The sequence below is a fragment of the Coregonus clupeaformis genome, chromosome 29 (genome assembly GCF_020615455.1).
Source record: "Coregonus clupeaformis isolate EN_2021a chromosome 29, ASM2061545v1, whole genome shotgun sequence".
NCBI lineage: Eukaryota > Metazoa > Chordata > Actinopteri > Salmoniformes > Salmonidae > Coregonus > Coregonus clupeaformis.
The window spans coordinates 59,321,521-59,345,257 of record NC_059220.1 but is presented as its reverse complement, the minus strand read 5'-3'; positions in this window follow the sequence as shown (position 1 = coordinate 59,345,257).

Here is a 23,737-nt window from a genome sequence, read left to right as displayed (position 1 = left end):
TGTACTCTGAGCATGTGCTGACCAACTGGCAAGTGTCTTCACTGACATTTTCAACATGTCCCTGACTGAGTCTGTAATACCAACATGTTTCAAGCAGACCACCATAGTCCCCGTGCCCAAGGACACTAAGATAACCTGCCTAAATGACTACCGACCCGTAGCACTGACGTCTGTAGCCATGAAGTGCTTTGAAAGGCTGGTCATGGCTCACATCAACACCATTATCCCAGAAAACCTAGACCCACTCCAATTTGCGTACCGCCCCAACAGATCCACAGATGATGCAATCTTTATTGCACTCCACACTGCCCTTTCCCACCTGGACAAGAGGAACACCTACGTGAGAATGCTATTCATTGACTACAGCTCAGCATTCAACACCATAGTGCCCTCAAAGTTCATCACTAAGCTAAGGATCCTGGTACTCAACACTCCCTGTTCACCCATGACTGCATGGCCAGGCACGACTCCAACACCATCATTAAGTTTGCCGACGACACAACAGTGGTAGGCCTGATCACCAACAACGATGAGACAGCCTATAGGGAGGAGGTCAGAGACCTGGCCGTGTGGTGCCAGGATAACAACCTCTCCCTCAACGTGACCAAGACAAAGGAGATGATTGTGGACTACAGGAAAAAAAAGAGGACTGAGCATGCCCCCATTCTCATCGACGGGGCTGTAGTGGAACAGGTTGAGAGCTTCAAGTTCCTTGGCGTCCACATCACCAACGAACTATCATGGTCCAAACACACCAAGACAGTCGTGAAGAGGGCACGACAAAGCCTATTCCCCCTCAGGAGACTGAAAAGATTGGCATGGGTCCTCAGATCCTCAAAATATTCTACAGCTGCACCATCGAGAGCATCCTGACTGGTTGCATCACCGCCTGTTATGGCAACTGCTTGGCCTCCGACCGCAAGGCACTACAGAGGGTAGTGCGTACGGCCCAGTACACCACATATGCTGAACACTTGTTGGCTGCTTTTCCTTCACTCTGCGGTCCGACTCATCCCAAACCATTTGAATTGGGTTGAGGTCGGGGGATTATGGAGGCCAGGTCATCTGATGCGGCACTCCATCACTCTCCTTCTTGGTAAAATAGCCCTCACACAGCCTTGAGGTGTGTTGGGTCATTGTCCTGTTGAAAAACAAATGATAGTCCCACTAAGCACAAACCAGATTGGATGGCATATTGCTGCAGACTGCTGTGGTAGCCATGCTGGTTAAGTGTGCCTTGAATTCTAAAACATTTCTGCAGCATTGAAGGTCCGCAAGAACACAGTGGCCTCCATCATTCTTAAATGGAAGAAGTTTGGAACCACCAAAACTCTTCCTAGAGCTGGCCGCCCGGCCAAACTGAGCAATCGGGGGAGAAGGACCTTGGTCAGGGAGGTGACCAAGAACCCGATGGTCACTCTGATAGAGCTCAGAGTTCCTCTGTGGAGATGGGAGAACCTTCCAGAAGGACAACCATCTCTGCAGCACTCCACCAATCAGGCCTTTATGGTAGAGTGGCCAGACGGAAGCCACTCATTAGTAAAAGGCACATGACAGTCCACTTGGAGTTCGCCAAAAGGCACCTAAAGACTCTCAGACCATGAGAAACAAGATTCTCTGGATGCCAAGCATAACGTCTGGAGGAAACCTGGCATCATCCCTATGGTGAAGCATGGTGGTGGCAGCATCATGCTGCAGGGACTGGGAGACTAGTCAGGATCTAGGAAAAGATGAACGGAGCAAAGTACAGAGAGATCCTTGATGAAAACTTGCTCCAGAGCGCTCAGGACCTCAGACTGGGGCGAAGTTTCACCTTCCAACAGGACAACGACCCTAACCACACAGCCAAGACAGTGCAGGAGTGGCTTCGGGACAAGTCTCTGAATGTCCTTGAGTGGCCCAGCCAGAGCCTGGACTTGAACCTGATCAAACATCTCTGGAGAGACCTGAAAATAGCTGTGCAGCGACGCTCCTATCCAAGCTGACAGAGCTTGAGAGGATCTGCAGAGAAGAATGGGAGAAACTCCCCAAATACAGGTGTGCCAAGCTTGTAGCGTCATACCCAAGAAAACTTGAGGCTGTAATCGCTGCCAAAGGTCCTTTAACAAAATACTGAGTACTTATGTAAATACCTATGTAAATGTCACTTTTCAGTTTTATATTTTTAATACATTTGCAAACATTTCTAAAAACCTGTTTTGCTTTGTCATTATGGGGTATTGCTGGTAGATTGCTGAGGAAAAAACAACAATTTAATCCATTTTAGAATAAGGCTGTATCGTAACAAAATGTGGAAAAAGTCAAGGGTTCTGAATACTTTCCGAATGCACTGTATCTGATATAGCCTACTCTCATTCTGACATACTCTCATATTCCACGTTATTTTATAGCAGGAAATCACAGGAAACACTTAACAGCGAGTGTGCTATATTCTTCTTTATCAAATCTACTGTAGGCCCCTATCATATGGAGGTACCAGGCAATCAAATAAACACATTGCAACTGTCTGCTACAGTATCACATTGGCAGTGGGAGTAGCAGCAAAAAAATAGGCTTGGTTCATGATTTTTGCCCAGTCATCCTGAAAAGAAAAGATGGTTCAGTAAACAAAAAAAGTATGGTTCAGTACATTTTTTGTTATGTTTTACAGTAACATTCACCATTATATTCCCTGGGGGAAATAAACACAACAAAGCTACACTTACTGTATATTATACAGATGAATGTTTCCAATGGGATTGAAGATTGCTTTGACCAAAATGCAACACTAAAGTGGAAGATTCCAACAACCGCCTGCTATGAAGCAGACCTGCATGTAATCTCCCGTGGGCAGATTCTGTGTGTGGACCGAGATAATCTGTCAGGACTGAATGGGATGCGTGAGATCCAAGCAGCATTACTTCTGGTTTTGGGGTTTTCGTCACTGGTTATTTGGACGTATCAGGATTGGGCGAAGGCGGTGCTTAAACTGCGTCGCCTCAAGTGCTTCTTGCGTGTGCCCACAATTGTGTGGGAGGTGAAGCTAACGAAGAGCATTGGTGTTCCTCCGTGTGGAGAGGAGGAGGGGTGTGATCTGACAGGTGGATGAGAGTAAGGGCTGCTGCTGATGGGAGATGAACACTAAAAGCCAGAGAAGAAGAGAGTGGGGAGGCTTTCCCTGGTAAAAACTTGTCTGCCATCCTCACAAAGAGAAAGGAGTTATACAAGCAGAGTTTGTACAGGGGGAAAGCAGGGTAAATCTGAGGATTGTCATTTCCTAATGGGGCAATTATTGTCATAGATATGTCATGAATATCATAAATTCATGTTGGTGGTAGAATTATGGTGTGATAATAACAGAGTTGCGATCATCATGCTGCTGTACTTGTCTTATTATAGTATATTGACACAGTTTAAAGGCTAATGTCAATACGTGCCACAATGGTGCACCATAATACTATGACAAGCATCATAAGCTCCACTTTGTACATGACTACATTGTTTTCATATTATCCAATCGTATCTTCTAAGTAATTTGATGTTGTCAGACATCTAACTGACAAGCTTCCTCTCTTCCAATGTAAAGACAGAGCGTTTGCCATGGGAGGACCATGACATTGACTGTTTAAATAGAACATCAGAGGGAGTAGACGATTACCTTGACACTTCTCAATCAGTTCTGCTGATCCGTTCATCTCCAGGCCCATGCCTGACTGTGCAGTCCTCCGTCCTAACCTCTGCAGCTGGGAGAGTGTGTGGTGGTTCATCACTCTTAAGAGAGCTGACTGCCAAACCAAGAAAATAAGCTAAAAATAACCGTGGCAATGAGACAGAGTGGGCCGAGACCTCTGACAGGAATAGTAGTCAACAGCAGTCTGTCAAAGGCAATGGAATTGTCAGCTCACAAAGAGCTTCCAACAGGGAGGCGGATAAGGAGGTGAAAAGGTGCTCAATATTGTCATACAGTGCAGCACTAGACTGAACAAACACAAACAGTGGGAGGAGGCAGTCAGGAATGATAATCTTCTTCAGGCAGACCCTGACACTCTCACCTGTCTGTCTGACTGTAGTCTTAGAAGACCTTAGGATTCAGCCATGGCCCAAACTCACCAGAAGCAAGCAAATGGAGTGAGTGGACCATTAATTATGTAACAGGGTGTATAACTTTTTCCAGGGTGTACATTTAGCCTGGTTTTCCTAGTAGCTTATAGTAATCATGTTACTAGAAGAGAGAAAATGTTGTTTGTTATTGTGGCAGTCCAAACTCAAAAGCCTCGAACAATTGTTCATCCATGCCAGACAAAATCTAAGAGGCTTATTTAATAATGTAAATACCTCCCACACATACTGTACAACTAACACAAACAAAGCTTAGAATATATTAGCCTAAGACAAATGTTGGTATCAGCATGGAGCACTGTACATATATTCTAGGAGGGGGGTGTTACACATAATAGTAATTGTAATAGTATCCACATGCATTTCTTTTGACTATAGGTCCTTTCTTGATTCTTAATGTTGCTTATTCTCAGCCTCTGGTTTTCGTGCTGGCAAATATAGATGGCAGTTACATACAGTATGTCTTCAGCTCAGTGTCTACCTTCTGCCATCCAGTGGCACAGTTTATCATTACCGCTTCTCTGCTTTGCAGACTGCAGACTGCAGACTGCATTGGGGAATTGTGAAATGGCACTGGTGCTCTAGTGACAGTTAAACTGGTGATGTGTTATAAATTATCTGACTCATGCATTTTCCTCGATCTGGGTACTCGTACCAGGCTGTAGATATACCATACAAACTTTCACAGTCTCCAAAATCATTTCTACACAATGTTCTCAACTTAGCAAAGCCTGATGAAGACAATTTCAGACAGGTCACCCATGATACAAGTCAGTATTCGACGTCCATCCATTCCATGTCTGAGGACATTGGGAGATGACGTGGAAATTGGCCACAAGGGGCAACAGTGACAACAGTGAGCGCTGTTACCTTCAAGCAGGCTTTGGTTTTGCTAATGCAAGGGCATTGTGGATGGGGATGGATGTAAGCATCTGCTTCTGGTTCCAAGGGTTGCATGTTTGAATCCAGTGATGGAAAGTTGTTTTTGATATTTTTTGTTTTAAGCCTATCCCATACCTTAACCCTTACCTTAACCATTCGTTGTTAAGGCCTACCATTAAGAATTCAGAGTTAATGCCTAAAGTTAACCTTAAACACTTTGAAATTTGACATTTGGAAGAACTTCGAAATGTGATGTTTGAGAAACATGGATGAATGTCTAATTCTGACATGAGACTGTGAGAGCTTGTTGGACATTATACAGTTGTGAATGCTATACTATTTTTGTAACAATGTATTATTTGTCTAAAAACATGCATTTTCCTCAAAAGGTACTCAGACTAGGCTGGAAATCAGAGGAGGCTGGTGGGAAGAGCTGTATGAGGACTGGCTCATTGTAATGGCTGGAATGGAACATATGGAATGGAGTTAAACGTGGTTTCCATATCTTTGATGTGTTTGATACCTTTCCATTAATTCCATTCCAGCCATTACAATGAGCCCATCTTCGTATAGCTCCTCCCACCAGCCTCCACTGGGCTGTATATATACCATACCAGCTCCCACAGACACCAAAACAAATGCATGTTTTTAGACAAATAATATATTTTCACAAAAATAGTGTAGCATTCACAACTGTATATTATATATCAGGTTTTCATATTAATATTATCTGTGGGAGCTGGTATCATACAGCCTAGTTTGAGTACCCAGATAGATAAAATTGCATGTGAGCACATTGGAATTAATTTGTTGGACAGATTATCATACTGTAAACACAACACACACGATGAACAGTGTCTGTACTGTAAACCATGTTAGGCAAGACTGTGTGCGTGTGTGGATATTAGGATTCATGGAAAATGTCATGAGACACACTTACCATATGCTTACTTGTTTGTTTATGTATGGCGCTGCTGTCTGTGTTTCAGGATTATGAAGGATTTCAGGTGGCTATCCATGAGCAGCTACTGTATGTGTCCTGTGGGGATGAAGGATGGAACGTATGATTATGTGAACAATTACAAGGTGTCATCTAATACTGACAATCACTCAAGACAAGTTGAGGGACAGAGTTAGCCCCCTGTATCAAATCTATGCATACATCATGTAGGAGGAGTGTGAACAACTAGGCTGTGCTCTCTAGCATGCTAGTCCTCACCTTTTCACTGTCATGTTCACAGTTATGTTATGTTCACTGCTGTCTTGATTGGCTTGTTGGGTCTGGAATCTGCAGAAATAATTTTAATGAAACATATCTTTATAAGGCGACTTTCTTGCAGAGAAACAGAAGATGGACTAATGAATGAGGCAAGTCTTTAGCAACATCTGTAACTCCCGAGTGGCGCAGTGGTCTAAGGCACTGCATAGCAGAGCTAGCTGTGCCACTATCGATCCTGGTTCGACTCCAGGCTCTGTCGTAGCCGGCTGCGACTGAGAGACCCATGGGGCGGCGCACAATCGGCCTAGCATAGTCCAAGGTAGGGGAGGGAATGGCAGGCGGGGATGTTGGTAGAGCGTGGCGTCTGCAATGCCAGGGTTGTGGGTTCAATTCCCACGGAGGGCAGGTATGAAAAAAATTGAATAAAAATGCACTAACTGTAAGTTGCTCTGGATAAGAGCATCTGCTAAATGACTAAAATGTAATGTAATTTCACCAAAAACAGTGACAATGCAACTTCACTCTGTTGGTATCAAGGAGTACAAAGTAGAGATACCAGACCACAGGATAAAGCATCTGCTCTGTTCCTCTGGTGATGTAGAGGTTAACCCAGGCACTGTAGCCCCCAGTATCACTCCTGCTCCCCAGGCGCTATCATTTGTTGACTTCTGTAACCGCAAAAGCCTTTGTTTCTTGCATGTTAACATCAGAAGCCTCCTCCCTAAGTTTGAGTTATTCACTGCGTTAGCACACCCTAATGTTCTAGCAGTGTCTGAATCCTGGCTTAGGAAGGCCACCAAAGATTCTGAAATGTCCATTCCCAACTACAACATTTTCCGTCTAGATAGAACTGCCAAAGGGGGCGGAGTTGCAATCTACTGTAGAGATAGCCTACAGAGCTCTAATATACTATCCAGATCTGTGCCCAAACAGTTTGAGCTTCTACTTCTAAAAATCCACCTTTCCAGAAATAAGTCTCTCACTGTTGCCACTTGCTACAGACCCCCCTCAGCCCCCAGCTGTGCCCTGAACACCATATGTGAATTGATTGCCCCCCATCTATCCTCAGAGTTCGTATTGCTTGGTGAACTAAACTGGGATATGCTTAACACCCCGGCCATCCTACAATCTAAACTAGATGCCCTCAATCTCACACAAATTATCAAGGAACCTACCAGGTACAACCCTAAATCCGTTAACATGGGCACCCTCATAGATATCATCCTGACTAATTTACCCTCTAAATACACCTCCGCTGTCTTCAACCAGGATCTCAGCGATCACTGCCTCATTGCCTGCGTCCGTAATGGGTCCACGGTCAAACGACCACCCCTCATCACTGTCAAATGCTCCCTAAAACACTGCAGCGAGCAGGCCTTTCTAATTGGCCTGGCCCGGGTATCCTGGATGGATATTGACCTCATTAGAGGATGCCTGGTTGTTCTTTAAAGTGCTTTCCTCTCCAACTTAAATAAGCATGCCCCATTCAAAAAATTCAGAACTAAGAACAGATATAGCCCCTGGTTCACCCCAGACTTGACTGCCCTTGACCAGCACAAAAACATCCTGTGGCATACTGCATTAGCATCGAACTGCCCCCTCGATATGCAACTTTTCAGGGAAGTCAGGAACCAATAAACCAAGGCTAACTTTTTCAAACAGAAATGTGCATCCTGGAGCACTAACTCCAAAAAGTTTTGGGACACTGTAAAGTTCATGGAGAATAAGAGCACCTCCTCCCAGCTGCCCACTGCACTGAGGCTAGGAAACACTGTCACTACCGATAAATCTACAATAATCGAACATTTCAAATTTCCATGCTTTCCACCTGGCTACCCCTACCCCGGCCACCAGCTCTGCACCCTCCGCTGCAACTTGCCCATGCCCCCCCCCGCTTCTCCTTCACCCAAATTCAGATAGCTGATGTTCTGAAAGAGCTGCAAATCTGGACCCCTACAAATCAGCTGGGCTAGATAATCTGGACCCTTTCTTTCTAAAATTAGCCGCCGAAATTGTCGCAACCCCTATTACCAGCCTGTTCAACCTCTCTTTCGTATCGTCTGAGATCCCCAGAGATTGGAAAGCTGCCGCGGTCATCCCCCTCTTCAAAGGGGGTGACACTCTAGATCCAAACTGTTACAGACCTATATCCATCCTGCCCTGCCTTTCGAAAGTATTTGAAAGCCAAGTTAACAAACAGATCACCGACCATTTCGAATCCCACCGTACCTTCTCCGCTATGCAATCTGGTTTACGAGCTGGTCATGGGTGTACCTCAGCCACGCTCAAGGTCTTAAACGATATAATAACCGCAATCGATAAAAGACAGTACTGTGCAGCCGTCTTCATTGACCTGGCCAAGGCTTTTGACTCTGTCAATCACCGCATTCTTATTGGCAGACTACATAGCCTTGGTTTCTCAAATGACTGCCTCGCCTGGTTCACCAACTACTTCTCAGATAGAGTTCAATGTGTCAAATCGGAGGGCCTGTTGTCTGGACCTCTGGCAGTCTCTATGGGGGTGCCACAGGATTCAATTCTCGGGCCGACTCTATTCTCTGTGTATATCAATGATGTCGCTCTTGCTGCTGGTGACTCTCAGATCCACCTCTACGCAGACGACACCATTTTGTATACATCTGGCCCTTCATTGGACACTGTGTTAACAAACCTCCAAACAAGCTTCATTGCCATACAACACTCCTTCCGTGGCCTCCAACTGCTCTTAAACGCTAGTAAAACTAAATGCATGCTCTTCAATCAAACTCTGCTTGCACCCGCCTGCCCGACTAGAATCACTACTCTCGGCGGGTCTGACTTAGAATATGTGGACAACTACAAATACCTAGGTGTCTGGTTAGACCGTAAACTCTCCTTCCAGACTCACATTAAGCATCTCCAATCCAAAGTTAAATCTAGAATCAGCATCCTATTTCGCAACAAAGCCTCCTTCACTCATGCTGCTAAACATGTCCTCGTAAAACTGACTATCCTACCGATCCTTGACTTCGGCGATGTTATTTACAAAATAGCTTCCAACACTCTACTCAGCAAATTGGATGTAGTCTATCACAGTGCCATCTGTTTTCTCACCAAAGCCACATATACTACCCACCATTGTGACCTGTACGCTCTCGTTGGCTGGCCCACACTACATATTCATCGCCAAACCCACTGGCTCCAGGTCATCTATAAATCACTTCTAGGCAAATCCCTCCCTTATCTTAGCTCATTGGTCATCATAGCAACACCCACCCGTAATATGCGTTCCAGCAGGTATATCTCACTGGTCATCCCCAAATCCAACACCTCCTTTGGTTGCCATTCCTTCCAGTTCCCTGCTGCAAAATACTGGAATGAACTGCAAAAATCTCTGAAGCTGGAGACACTTATCTCCCTCACTATCTTTAAGCATCAGTTGTCAGAGCAGCTTACCGATCACTGCACCTGTACACAGCCCATCTCTAATTAGCCCACCCAACTACCTCATCCCCATATTGTTATTTACATTGTTATTTATTTTGCTCATTTGCACCCAAGTATCTCTATTTGCACATCATCTTCTGCACATCTATCACTCCAGTGTTAATACTGAATTATAATTGTAATTATTTTGCACTATGGCCTATTTATTGCCTTACCTCCATAACTTACTACATTTGCACACACTGTATATAGATGTTCTATTGTGTTATTGACTGTACGTTTTGTTTATTCCATATGTAACTCTGTGTTGTTGTTGTTTTTATCGCACTGCTTTGCTTTATCTTGGCCAGGTCGCAGTTGTAAATGAGAACTTGTTCTCAACTGGCTTACCTGGTTACATAAAGGATTTTAAAAAAAAATAAAAAAAAAGTAGTAGGATTATATTATGTCTGCTAGTTTGGAAGCTGCCTTCAAACTGGTGTGAATGCTCTTTATGTATGATTGGCTGCCCCTAGTGGATTCTGTAATTAATTTTTTTTGCCTAATGATAATACATTTACATTTACATTTTTACATTTTTTGTCCTTGTAAGAACCTACAGTATGTGAGAAGAATACATACATGATAGAAAACTTGATACTCAACAGTTAAAATATTACAGAGCTAAGAGGGATGTCTTGTCTCAAGAGTCTTGAGCATATAGAAAAATTGATACAATTGTCAATATATTCTGTCATTGAATTCCTTCAACAGTTGTGCTTTCGGCTAGGTTTAGAAAATCTCTCGTTTGGCTGTAGATGTGTTTGTCATTCATTGCCATGCTGCGACGCTGCCATGCTGCAATACATATTTGGCATGATAGCAGACACTCCAGAGGAGTCAGCTAAAGCACAAACAGATCTGCAACCATAGAATATGTGTGTTGAAAACAAAACCACGACCTTGATGTGTCTGGCTCATTGAGGGGCTGTTATTTGTTATTAATTAATTATTTATATTGAACATTGAATTTAGTATTCTTGACTTTAACCCACATTACTGCAAATTGTAATTCCCTTTCTTTCTCCATTTACAATCAGTGGTTTTTCCTTATATTTCCACAAGGTGGCAACATAATCACAGCACTGACAGTCTTTATACTATTTAATGTCTGTGTTCAACCAAGGCTAGTTCTGAACTTCTGGTAGAGAGGGTTTATTGGGTAATACCCACCCTCATGGCCTAAATGCATATTGATACAGACAACGAAACATGTTCGTTCACCCATAATGTCTTGACCACATCATGTAGAGCAAAGCGATACCCCCTGTCCAGAGCTGTCAATATCAATCTCTCTTTGCTGATTATTCTGCTGTGTGCTCCCTTAGGTACTGTATGTTTATGCTCCCAGTTAGAAGAGCTTTACTGAAGACCTCTCATCTTGGCTCTCTCCATACTGGTGTCATTGTTTGCATCCCAAATGGCACCCTATTCCCTTTATAGTGCACTACCTTTGACCAGTGCCATAGGGTTCTGTTTAAAAGTAGTGCCCTATAAAAGGAATAGGGTGCCATTTGGGAGGCAGCCGTTGAGATTCATTCATTGGAGAGGATTCATGGCTGACGAGAGGGTGCTGAATTCTTCTCACTGGTCGTATACAAAAAAAGTTTTCTTTGTTGCTTTAATAATTTCTCTTTCTTTTATTCCAACCATTTTCCCTCTATCCCTATGCCCATCTCTTACCCTGTAACTCAAATATGCATCACTCAGCCAAAGATAATTGGAGATTGATTTGTTGTGCAAATCTATTCTTTGGATTTCACAAACACGTCACCTACTGTACTTATCTAGAAATCACAATGACTGTTGCCGTATTTTCTGTAACAAAGCGATTTTCATTTTAGCCGATATTTCGTGGTATGGAAAATGCTTTACATCCTTGAGTTCGTTATACCTCTACTGTGTTCCATAATGCGCCTTTCCTCATTGTTCCTCTGTACAGCAGAGTGGGGGCCAGTGGAGGGGGAACAGCGGGCGTGTGTCTGTAAAAGGTCTGAACCCAGGTCACCCAGCAAGCCCTCTCTAACAACTCTATAGCCATGTCAGGCCTGCATCTGCTCCCTCGCCTGGTAACTCATTAGCTGACACTGGCGTCTGTGGAGCAGTGCCCACGTCTGAGTGGTGACTCACATCATAGCACACAGGCCATGGTGTCCCAACCAGGCAGGACATAACGCTCTCTCTCTCTCTCTCTCTCCCTCTCTCTCTCTCTCTCTCTCTCTCTCTCTCTCTCTCTCTCTCTCTCTCTCTCTCTCTCCCTCTCTCTCGCTCTCTATCTCTCACACTCTCTCCCTCTCTCTCTCTCAGCCAGCCATGTCCTATACACCCAATTGTCCCTTTAATATCAATCTAATAGCCTCAATTTAATGTGGGAATGGTGATGATGGCTGGCTATATCCCTCCCCATCTCCCCAGTTCACTAACCTAGAGAAACAGGCCAGCATATGAATACGTCTGGGCAATCAGACAACAACAGTAATATGAGCATTTGGTTTGACTTATTTATGAGTAGGCTGAGGTAAATATATCTGTAGACAGAACAGACAATTGAATTAGTCAATACAAATAATCAGTTTCAGTTGAATCAATCTCTTTTCCATTGGGGCTCATGTTCAGTGTACAGTATCCGTTTCACCAAATGTTTGTATTGCCTACATGAATGAATGTTACGACTCACATGTTTTAGTACATGTGCATGTTGCCATGTAGAATATATAATTTAAGTAGCTTATGCATATCCTTCTTGTAATATTTAAAGTCTCGCCGTGTTACTAAGTTTTGCTCCACCAGAAGCCCCCCGCTGACGCCAAATCAAGTGTGTGCCTGAGACGGACTGAAGTCAGCGCTGGATGCACAATGAGGCGTGTAAGTCTGTCTCACTGTGGGGGGGCTCTCAGGACCTGTGGGGGGCTGTGGAGGGGGGCTGAGGACCTGTGGGTGTGTGTTTCCCACCACCCTCCATTTACAGACAGCTGGAAATTCTGATAAGACATGACAACCCGGGGGATGTCAAACCCAAGTCAAATATTTGCTGTCAATATTTAGGCTTGTCTTTCCACCAAACACTCATTTGTCTTTTGGTTTTATAGTTTACTCCAATGAAGTCAGAACAATTAACCCACTGTGGTACTCAAATGAAATGAACTGCTACTCTCAAACAACTTTGTCCATACCTGAAAACTGGCTGATATTTCTTGACACAGTATTCAAGAAATAAGCAACAAGAGTGGTGTGAAGGTAGAATGGTCGATCCGTTGTGTTGGTTGGGGACCACTGGATTGTATTGAGTACATTGTATTGAGTAGATCAAGTTATCTTTCCAGCTTGCGCTATGATACAGTGCACACGTGTAGGATAGATTGATACAGTAATAGTTATGCAACAGCAGAAAGTGAGGAAATATACAGTGGCTTGAGAAAGTATTCACCCCCCTTGGCATTTTTCCTATTTTGTTGCCTTACAACCTGGAATTAAAATGGATTTTTGGGGGTTTGTATCATTTGATTTACACAACATGCTTACCACTTTGAAGATGCAAAATATGTTTTATTGTGAAACAAACAAGAAATAAGACCAAAAAAACTGAAAACTTGAGCGTGCATAACTATTCACCCCCCGAAAGTCAATACTTTATAGAGCCACCTTTTGCAGCAATTACAGCTGCAAGTCTCTTGGGGTATGTCTCTATAAGCTTGGCACATCTAGCCACTGGGATTTTTGCCCATTCTTCAAGGCGGAACTGGGTTCCGCTGGTGTACAGCAATCTTTAAGTCATACCACAGATTCTCAATTGGATTGAGGTCTGGGCTTTGACTAGGCCATTCCAATACATTTAAATGTTTCCCCTGCTGGAAGGTGAACCTCTGTCCCAGTCTCAAATCTCTGGAAGACTGAAACAGGTTTCCCTCAAGAATTTCCCTGTATTTAGCACCATCCATCATTCCTTCAATTCTGACCAGTTTCTCAGTCCCTGCTGATGAAAACATGTTCTCGAGGTGATGAGAGGTGTTGGGTTTGCACCAGACATAGTGTTTTCCTTGATGGCCAAAAAGCTCAATTTTAGTCTCATCTGAGCAGAGTACCTTTTTCCATATGTTTGAGGAGTCTCCCACATGCCTTTTGGCGAACACCAAACGTGTTTGCTTATTTTTTTCTTTAAGCAATGGCTTTTTTCTGGCCACTCTTCCGTAAAGCCCAGCTCTGTGGAGTGTAAGGCCTAAAGTGGTCCTATGGACAGATACTCCAATTTCCGCTGTGGAGCTTTGCAGCTCCTTCAGGGTTATCTTTGGTCTCTATGTTGACTCTCTGATTAATGCCCTCCTTGCCTGGTCCGTGAGTTTTAGTGGGCGGCCCTCTCTTGGCAGGTTTGTTGTGGTGCCATATTCTTTCCATTTTTTAAAAATTGATTGAATGGTGCTCAAAGTTTCTGATATTTTTTTATAACCCAACCCTGATCTGTACTTCTCCACAACTTTGTCGCTGACCTGTTTGGAGAGCTCCTTGGTCTTCATGGTGCCACTTGCTTGGTGGTGCCCCTTGCTTAGTGGTGTTGCAGACTCTGGGGCCTTTCAGAACAGGTGTATATATACTGAGATCATGTGACAGATCATGTGACACTTAGATTGCACACAGGTGTACTTTACTTAACTAATTACGTGACTTCTGAAGGTAATCGTTTGCACCATATCTTATTTAGGGGCTTCATTGCAAAGGGGGTGAATACATATGCATGCACTACTTTTCCGTTATTTATTTTTTAGAATTTTTTGAAACAAGTTATTGTTTTCATTTCACTTCACCAATTTTGACTATTTTGTGTATGTCCATTACATTAAATCCAAATAAAAATCAATTTAAATTACAGGTTGTAATGCAACAAAATAGGAAAAACTCCAAGGGGGATGAATACTTTTGCAAGGTACTGTATTTGGTTAATACTTTACATCATTTTTTTCTTATTACTGTGTACTTACCATTGTTCTAAGCACACTATAATGTAGTGTTGCCTGTTTGCATTGTTGGTCTCTCTCTCTCTCTCTCTCGCTCTCTCTCTCTCTTGCTCTCTCTATCTCTCTCTCTCTCTCTTTCTCTCTGTGTAAACTGAGGAAAAATACATTCAGACTTCAATGAATATTTTTACTCTACATCAAAGGTCCAACTGAAGTAGAATTTATTCCAAGTACAGTCAGCAGAACGAGACCTCGGAAAAAGGAGGCAAAAAAAGCCTTCTTGCAGTGAAGTGCATTGGAGTAATTCTTGATGAGGAAGAACCATTTTTCTAAACTACCACTCTTGTTGATGGAGATATGTCGAGGCATTTTCGTTTTTCTGAACAATACCGTATGTACCCACAAACAACATTGGCAGAATAGAGAGAGAGAGCCTGATGAAGAGGACAGAGAAAATGTTTGTGTGCAAATGAGTGTGTGGATGTTGTATAGTTGAAATATAGTTGACATTCTGTCAATTTTTCCACAAGGTACTGCTTGGCCTCAGATGTACAATGCAGGTGAACCAACAACAGTTATAAAGAACATATCAACCCACCATGTTCTAATCTATTCACTCCTCTGGTATGGATGATGTAACATGAGTAAGGTCTCTTGTCCATGGGGATGTGTGAAACGTACTCCTCAGCCTGAAATGTCTCCACTTGTGCCACCGAATAGCTAGCTTTTCGCTTGGCACACACTGGTAGGATGTTTCAGGAGAGCAGTCACGTGTGCTAGCAAGGCAGAGGGGGCCTCAACATCAACTGTTCAGAGGTGACTGAGTGAATCAGGCCTTCATGGTCGAATTGCTGCAAAAAAACACTACTAAAGGCATCAATAAGAAGAAACACGAGCAATGGACATTAGACCGGTGGAAATCTGTCCTTTGGTCTGGAGTCCAAATTGAAGATATTTGGTTCCAACCGCCGTGTCTTTGTGAGACGCGAGGTCGGTGAACGCTCTCGAGTGCCTCCTCCTGAGCGCTCATTGGACTCACCTGGACTCCTTCACTTTGTTAATTTCCCCTTCTACAGTTGAAGTAGACAAATACATTTAAACTCTGTTTTACACAATTCCTGACATTATATCCAAGGACAAATTCCCTGTCTTAGGTCCGTTAGGATCACCACTTTATTTTAAGAATGTGAAATGTCAGAATAATAGTAGAGAGAATTATTTATTTCAGCTTTTATTTCTTTCATCACATTCCCAGTGGGTCAACAGTTTACATACACTCAATTAGTATTTGGTAGCATTGCCTTTCAATTGTTTAACTTGGGTCAAACATTTCAGGTAGCCTTCCACAAGCTTCCCACAATAAGTTGGGTGAATTTTGGCCCATTCCTCCTGACAGAGCTGGTGTAACTGAGTCAGGTTTGTAGGCCTCCTTGCTCGCACACGCTTTTTCAGTTCTGCCCACACATTTTCTATAGGATTGAGGTCAGGGCTTTGTGATGGCCATTCCAATACCTTGACTTTGTTGTCCTTAAGCCATTTTGCCACAACTTTGGAAGTATGCTTGGGGTCATTGTCCATTTGGAAGACCCATTTGTGACCGAGCTTTAACTTCCTGACTGATGTATTGAGTTATTGCTTCAATATATCCACATCATTTTCCTTCCTCATGATGCCATCTATTTTGTGTAGTGCACCAGTCCCTCCTGCAGCAAAGCACCCCCACAGCATGATGCTGCCACCCCTGTGCTTCATGGTTGGGATGGTGTTCTTCGGCTAGCAAGCCAACCCTTTTTCCTCCAAACGTAACAATGGTCATTATGACCAAACAGTTCTATTTGTGTTTCATCAGACGAGAGGACATTTCTCCATGTCCCCATGTGCAGTTGCAAACCGTAGTCTGGCTTTTCTATGGAGGTTTGGAGCAGTGGCTTCTTCCTTGCTGAGCGGCATTTCAGGTTATGTCGATATAGGACTCGTTTTACTGTAGATACTTTAGTACCTGTTTCCTCCAGCATCTTCACAAGGTCCTTTGCTGTTGTTCTGGGATTGATTTGCACTTTTCGCACCAAATTACGTTCATCTCTAGGAGACAGAACGCGTCTCTTTCCTGAGCGGTATGACGGCTTCGTGGTCCCATGGTGTTTATACTTGCGTACTATTGTTTGTACAGATGAACGTGGTACCTTCAGGCGTTTGGAAATTGCTCCCAAGGATGAACCAGACTTGTGGAGGTCTAAAAAAAAAAATCTGAGGTCTTGGCTGAATTCTTTTGATTTTCCCATGATGTCAAGCAAAGAGGCACTGAGTTTGGAGGTAGGCCTTGAAATACATCCACAGGTACACCTCCAATTGACTCAAATGATGTCAATTAGCCTATCAGAAGCTTCTAAAGCCATGACATCATTTTCTGGAATTTTCCAAGCTGTTTAAAGGCACAGTCAACTTAGTGTATGTAAACTTCTGACCAACTGGAATTGTGATACAGTGAATTATAAGTTAAATAATCTGTCTGTAAACAATTGTTAGAAAAATGACTTGTGTCATGCACAAAGTAGATGTCCTAACCACATTTGCCAAAACTATAGTTAGTTAACAAGAAATGTGTGGAGTGGTTGAAAAACGAGTTTTAATGACTCCAACCTACAGTGAGGGAAAAAAGTATTTGATCCCCTGCTGATTTTGTACGTTTGCCCACTGACAAAGAAATGATCAGTCTATACTTTTAATGGTAGGTTTATTTGAACAGTGAGAGAGAATAACAACAAAAAAATCCAGAAAAACGCATGTCAAAAATGTTATACATTGATTTTCATTTTAATGAGGGAAATAAGTATTTGACCCCTCTGCAAAACATGACTTAGGACTTGGTGGCAAAACCCTTGTTGGCAATCACAGAAGTCAGACGTTTCTTGTAGTTGGCCACCAGCTTTGTACACATCTCAGGAGGGATTTTGTCCCACTCCTCTTTGCAGATCTTCTCCAAGTCATTAAGGTTTCGAGCCTGACGTTTGGCAACTCGAACCTTCAGCTCTTTCCACATATTTTCTATGGGATTAAGGTCTGGAGACTGGCTAGGCCACTCCAGGACCTTAATGTGCTTCTTCTTGAGCCACTCCTTTGTTGCCTTGGCCGTGTGTTTTGGGTCATTGTCATGCTGGAATACCCATCCACAACCCATTTTCAATGCCCTGGCTGAGGGAAGGAGGTTCTCACCCAAGATTTGACGGTACATGGCGCCGTCCAATCGTCCCTTTGATGCGGTGAAGTTGTCCTGTCCCCTTAGCAGAAAAACACCTCCAAAGCATAATGTTTCCACCTCCATGTTTGACGGTGGGGATGGTGTTCTTGGGGTCATAGGCAGCATTCCTCGTCCTCCAAACACGGCGAGCTGATTTGATGCCAAAGAGCTCGATTTTGGTCTCATCTGACCACAACACTTTCACCCAGTTCTCCTCTGAATCATTCAGATGTTCATTGGCAAACTTCAGACGGCCCTGTATATGTGCTTTCTTGAGCAGGGGGACATTGTGGGCGCTGCAGGATTTCAGTCCTTCACGACGTAGTGTGTTACCAATTGTTTTCTTGGTGACTATGGTCCCAGCTGCCTTGAGATCATTGACAAGATCCTCCCATGTAGTTCTGGGCTGATTCCTCACCATTCTCATGATCATTGCAACTCCACGAGGTGAGATCTTGCATTGAGCCCCAGGCTGAGGGAGATTGACAGTTATTTTGTGTTTCTTCCAATTGCGAATAATCATACCAACTGTTGTCACCTTCTCACCAAGCTGCTTGTCGATGGTCTTGTAGCCCATTCCAGCCTTGTGTAGGTCTACAATCTTGTCCCTGACATCCTTGGAGAGCTCTTTGGTCTTGGCCATGGTGGAGAGTTTGGAATCTGATTGATTGCTTCTGTGGACAGGTGTCTTTTATACAGGTAACAAGCTGAGATTAGGAGCACTCCCTTTAAGAGTGTGCTCCTAATCTCAGCTCGTTACCTGTATAAAAGACACCTGGGAGCCAGAAATCTTTCTGATTGAGAGGGGGTCAAATACTTATTTCCCTCATTAAAATGCAAATCAATTTATAACATTTTCTGGATTTTTTTGTTGTTATTCTGTCTCTCACTGTTCAAATAAACCTACCATTAAAATTATAAACTGATCATTTCTTTGTCAGTGGGCAAACGTACAAAATCAGCAGGGGATCAAATACTTTTTTCCCTCACTGTAAGTGTATGTAAACTTCCGACTTCAACTGTATATCTGTCTGTTCCCCAGTTTGATCCCTGTGTCTGCATTGATGTTGTTTTGTTTCCCCTGTCCAGACTCTGTACATGTTTTGTTCCATGTATTTTATTCATTAAATCATCAACCTGTACTTGCTTCCCATCTCTCAGCGTCTGTCGAACTGAGATCGTCACAAATATAAAATATATTTGTTTAACACTTTTATGGTTATTACATGATTCCTTATGTGTTATTTCATAGTTTTGATGTCGTCATTATTATTCTACAAGGTAGAAAATAGTAAAAATAAAGAAAAACCCATGAATGAATAGGTGTGTCCAAACTTTTGACTGGTACTGTAGGTAAGTAATGACATGACTTTCTCCTCCCTCAGTCACTCCATCCATCCAGCCTCAGTGTCTGCACCTGTGTCTTGCCAGACCTTATTGCTGTAATGAGGTATTATTTTTGTAACGACAGAGCAGCAGGCAGTCTCAACACATTCCATCCATCGCCTACTCAGGACTCACCTCAGACAGTATCTTAACTAAATCAAATCAAATCAAAGTTGATTTGTCTCATACAAAGATTAGCAGATGTTAAAGCAGGTGCAGTGTTTCTCGCTCCAGCAGTGCAGTAAATGTCTAACAGTACTATACTATGTGGCAGACAAGGGGGTTTGGTCAAGATGTTTACACAGATCAGACACTGACAGAATTGTATTAGCTCAGTTTCAAGGGTGTTTATTTAAATAATGAACAAAGAGAAAATAATAGGTCTCCTCCAGGAGATACCGTCTTCTGAGCTCCGGGGTCTTGCTGTATCCTGTGGGGAACAAAACCGAGCTCCCTCCATTATCTCTGGTACTGAGCACGACTGTACGGGAGTAACCTCTCTTCCACAGTCCCCCCTCTCGTGTGCTGCCCTTCTGACAGCTTTATGGGACTCGTCCAGCTGGTGAGCAATCAGCCCCTTGATTACTCACCAACCACAATCAGCCCCAATTAGTCCTAGCCGGAGAGCCCGTCGAGACCTGGCACATCCAGCAGAGGGAGCCATCGCCGCGTGATGTAGACTCCATCTGTCACCAGGCCTTGACAAGTCTCCCCCTGGTGGCTAACCTGCTGTACGCCACAACTAATACTTAAATAATTAAGTGACAATGGGTGTTGTAGGCTCGAGAAGAAGTCGGCAAACCGTGCCAATATATCCTCCAAACACTGGCTTCGAGGGCATTATCACTTTTATATTACGGGTTACCAACATATTCAAATAATGATTGACATATTTTCATTAAAAACTTTATTTTGATTAATTTATTCATACTATTTCATCCACAAGATATATTCCCGACACAAATCTAGGGTTGCTACCCAAGCCAGCTGGTTGTTCGTTCTATCGGTTCGGTTGCCAGAGACGCGACCCAGTCGTTCAGTCTTTTTGTTCTGTATCTATGGACACGACCCAGTCGTTTGTTCTAAATGTTCCATTGCCATACTGGCTGGTAACGTTCGTATCCCTTGCTTGCTAGCTAGCCAACTACGGCTAACTTACAGTCATTTCAAACAGTGCAGCCAGAATAACAACAGTAGCTGCATTTGCATTTGTTTAAGCTGCTTTCTAGTGACATTTATTTGGATGCACCCATAACAATAAATAATGGCCTTGCATTTTAGCAAACACTTTCTTAAAGGGTTGTACATTTGAGAAGATAATAACGGAACACTAAATTAAGTAATTAAACCAAGGTTGTTGATTAGAAAAGGATAATCTCATGTCACTTTCTCTACAGCTCTTCTCTGAATGATGCTTAACTGAGCTATGTGTCAATGGAGAAAATCAGTGCAGCATGCTTCCACTGTATTACATTACAGTATGATAATGACCCTGCTAAAACAGGCCCTTTCTGGTTCATATTTGAAGTCTATTGAACAAGTGGCAGTGGCAGGCACAGATAGCTTATCTGAAGCCACTGTGAGGATCTAATATCAATGGTCTGATGCTCTAGTCATAAACCTAAGAATGGCATCATCATCCTGCTTGTCTCCTAGACATGACAAGCAAGCAGCAGATACATTTATACATTTATGATTGTTGCGCTTTCCCAGGATTACATTGGTCGCTGCGTTGCCAAGACAACAGCAATTAGCAGGGACTGGGTTACCAGGCAGACAGTGGCTATAACACTCTATACACCTCGTAGCCATAGCAACCAAGGTCAGGCCAACAGCAGAGCGCTCATCTGCTGGCTCCTTAGCTGTGCTACAGAAGACACATATTCCACATGAGGCCTTTGCCCGATCATACAGTGTGACTAAACATACAGCAAATTAACACGAGGCGTCTGACTGAGTCAATTCATTGATAACAAAAAAAGTATTTTTATGGACATTAATGTTCATGCGTTTGTAAAAGACCACCTTTATTTCATGTCTGCCAGTAAGACCAAAAATACCTACAGTACATTAGAAGAGATCATCTCCACCTATTGTTCATACATTACTGTGACCCTTTCTTGCAAATGAGTAAATCAATTTCCTCTAAGGTGAACAAACTTTATTTATGGGGATCATTTACCAAATTTTCATTGAAAGATACAGTACATCAGCATCAGTGAAGTGAACTACAAGTCATAAGGGTGGGTTAACTTTCAATGCAAAGAAGTGACCTACCGTATGCTCCGTCACTCACTCACATGCTAGATTTCACACTTCTGTGAGACATAATGAGATCTACAAGATATTTAATTCATCCTACATCAGACAATATTACAAATTAATCAACTAACTGCTGGAACCCCTACCTAACCTCTCATCACCACCACCACCCCCTCCTATCCCCCATACCCATCACAGCAGCAGAATCCTCCCCTAGCTGTCCAGAAGGTGTTTGAATGTGTTCAATTAGCCTGTAACCAGAGGCAGGGTGAACACTTAATCCCACAGCACCTGCTGTATGTTCACAAGCTAGCCCCAGAGAGCTGGGCCTCTGATGGGGGCCGGCAGGATATCACTATGCTTGGCCCTTTGTCCAGCTGCCGTGGACCTACTCCCACTATCTGATTGGAGATTACTGCAGAGCAGGGTGACAGGCAACTAGCTGGGCAGCACTTTTATTACTCATACACTTATTCTAACATTTGGTTAATACAGTAAGATAAGTTTCAGGATTGATTTCTTACTGAGGAATGGACACAGATATGAAGGAAAAGTGCATATCAGCACCATGCTATAAGTCTCCCAAGTTTAGGAAGCGTTCAAAGCCTACTGTAGAACTCACCTAACTGCCAAATACACTATGAGTTATTCAGATGGGACACACATATGCCTAAATATTTCAGCCCTGACTCAAGCTGAAATGGATCAGGTTTTCAAGTCTTTGCAGTAATAGATTGTTTAGCTGGCATGACACTCCTTTGTCTTCTGTGATAAAGCCTGTTACCACACTTTGCTTTATTCCATTGAGTCCACAGATGGGTACAGAACACAGAGGCATTTAACCTTGAGATGCGCTTTAAAGAGAACAGTATAGAATACATCTGATGAATGTTAGTTGTCATGAATGTCATCATTTCACTTCACTGATAAATCTGTTGTAGAAGGGTAGCCTTCTGATTTACAGTCAGGTCCATAATTATTGGCACCTTTGATAAAGATCTAATATTTGATAAACATGACAGAAATGTGCAAAAAAGACTCAGCTAAATATTACAAATACTGAGCTATACTGAACAAAAATATAAATGCAACATGCAACAATTTCAACGAATTTACTGAGTTACAGTTCATATAAGGAAATAAGTCAATTGAAATAAATAAATTAGGCCCTAGTCTATGGATTTCACATGACTAGGCAGGGCCGCAGCCATGGGAGCCAGGCCCACCCACTGGGGAACCAGGCCCAGCCAATCAGAATGAGTGTTTCCCCTTTATTACACGTGGTCTGCGGTTGTGAGGCCGGTTGGACGTACTGCCAAATTCTCTAAAACGACGTTGGAGGCGGCTTAATTGAATTAACATTACATTATCTGGCAACAGCTCTGGTGGACATTCCTGCAGTTAACATGCCAATTGCACGCTCCCTCAAAACTTGAGGCATCTGTGGCATTGTGTTGTATGACAAAACTGCACATTTTCGAGTGGCCTTTTATTGTCCCCAGCACAAGGTGTACCTGTGTAATGATCATGCTGTTTAATCAGCTTCTGTAGTTCAGTTGGTAGAGCATGGCGCTAGCAACGGCAGGGTTGTGGGTTCGTTTCCCACGGGGGGGGGGGGGGTGAATGTATGCACTCACTAACTGTAAGTCGCTCTGGATGAGAGCGTCTGCTAAATGACTAAAATGTAAAATGTTGATATGTCACACCTGTCAGGTGGATGGATTATCTTGGCAAAGGAGAAATGCTCACTAACAGGCATGTAAAAAATGGAGATAAATAAGCTTTTTGTGCGTATGGAAAATTTCTGGGATCTTTTATTTCAGCTCATGAAACATGGGACCAACACTTTACATGTTGCATTGATATTTATGTTCAGTATATATTGCATGCTCAAAATGTTTTGACAATTATATTATTTTCTACTAATAAAATTGAGAAATAGATTTTGTTTAACAAGTAATAAATATAAAATCCACCAAGAAATGCTTAATTGGCCACAAACTCAACATTTTGCAACGCTCATCTCAGTCTCCAGACTTGAACCCCATTGAAAACCTGTGGTTTGAATTGAAGAGGGCAGTCCATAAGAGCAGGCGAAAGATATCAAGGTTTTGGAAAGATTCTGTATGGTTCTGGAACCCTCCCAACGTGTTCTCTAATCTCATAAAACATTTTAGAAAAAAGCTCAATGGGAGGGGGCTAGAGTATTGAAAACAGGGGTCAAAATTATTAACACAT